Here is a 1,788-nt window from a genome sequence, read left to right as displayed (position 1 = left end):
CTAGGATTAGATTTGTGACTGAACTATTGTTGTACAGTTAAATAAATCAGAAAACACGTAAATATTTTACTTCTTTTCACACTGATGTATTTTTCCCATTACTCACATGAGTTAGGGGGAAAAATGAAAATTTTTCTCTGATTAAAACTTTAATTTTACTTCTTTTTATAATGAATACCATTCATTTTCCTTATTCAAATGAGCTTTATTTTTTTCCCTACAATTTTGAAATCATTTATTTTTCTTTTCTTTGCTCAGTTTTCTAGCTCCCACCATCCAATTTGAAGATGGAAATAACTTTTTTTTAAATCCCATTTATTCTCCACACAGACCTAAGTTAAATAGTTTTCTCCTGCGCAGTACACATCTATGGTTCTGTAAGAGGAAGTCTTCAAAGCCATGTTTCCAGCCATGTGATTGAAAGAGTTCAAGAGTTTTAGACCATTTTTCAATGTATTCATCCATGTTGAAACAAGAGGGAGTTCTGAAGCAAGGAACAATTACGCCTGTTATAGCTCTTTGCTAGAACAATTTGGGACTAGTCCCACTGTCCATTCTCTTGCCAAAGCCCTCTACGTTCCTCTACTTCAAATATTTACTCAATTTTCCTTCAACCATTCCCTGTCACAAAGCATACCATGTGCTAACAATGTACATGAAGAAATTGTACTTCACAATTTAATCTTAAATTCATTTCTAGCTGCTCAGCTAGGAAACATTCTTTCTCTCATAACTCTGCATAATTTTTTAATCTGTATTAAATCTCCACTCAGTTTTCTGTTTCAGTACAAATAAGATTAATTCTCTCTTCATAACTATATTTTCCTCAGTACTGTGGCAGAAACTCTGTTTATGCATCAAATTGTACTTCTGGCAAAGTCACGGTGACAGATCTGGAGCGGTCAGAGGAAATTCCAGACTTAGTTCTCTTTCTGTGCGCTCACATCCTTAATTATGATTCGGTTGCATCTATACTTCCATTGCTTCTTTTTACTCACTAAATTTATTTTTAAACAGTTAAGGAAAACTTTATTACAGATTATCTTTCAAACATAAAAAAAGCCAGAGGCTGAATTTAGAAAAAGTAATCTCACAGACATTGTGCACCTTGGGTTTACATTTAACGCTCCACTACTTGTGTTCTGTTGAATGGAGCAGTGACATATCAGGTAGCTGCTAAATAATCGTCAGAATTATTCACAATATGTCTGGTGTGGATGCAGTTTCACTGAAAGGCCTTGACCCAGCTTCAAATTATTCTGCAGCATTTGAACCAGAATTTTTGCCGTTGCCAACTACAATCTTCACTTTGTCCACTTTCATGAGTTTGGTAACTTCTCAAAATTACACATCACTTAGGACAAATGTCCAAACGGTTATCACAGAATCTGTACGCCAATCTTAACTTGCTTCCAAACTCTCTACGCCAAGGCACTGTTGATTGCTTTGTCAAATTGCAGCAAGACCTGGAAAGTCAGTTGAAGGGTAATCTGATGGGACTGTATCAGTTCGTCCAGACTCTTCTGCAGGCTGTTGCTGAGAGGTACAACTGGTACGCCATGGCTAGGGATTACCTCATACATTGTTAATTGTATATTAATTGCTTGCAGGTGTTGGACATTAACTGGTGATTTTACTTGAATCTCTGCAAATAGACACAAACTGAAAGGGTGGTTGTTATGCTGCAAGATGTATGCTTGCAATATGTGATTCTGCATACAAATATAAATGTTTGTAAAGTTTAGCTCCAGTTCTATTCTTCATCAGCTGGTTTTCTGGAGTATTGTT

At 35.9% G+C, this 1,788-nt stretch overlaps 1 pseudogene; it reads right to left on the bottom strand.

The window, feature by feature from the left end:
• Nucleotides 1–1,254: 1,254 nt before the first annotated feature.
• LOC119977818 lies at nt 1,255–1,561 on the bottom strand (annotated as a pseudogene).
• Nucleotides 1,562–1,788: the final 227 nt, after the last annotated feature.

Source organism: Scyliorhinus canicula, chromosome 14 (assembly GCF_902713615.1).
Source record: "Scyliorhinus canicula chromosome 14, sScyCan1.1, whole genome shotgun sequence".
NCBI classification, from domain to species: Eukaryota; Metazoa; Chordata; class Chondrichthyes; order Carcharhiniformes; family Scyliorhinidae; genus Scyliorhinus; species Scyliorhinus canicula.
The sequence above is the reverse complement of the archived record's forward strand: the minus strand, read 5'-3'. Positions and strand labels throughout refer to the sequence as shown.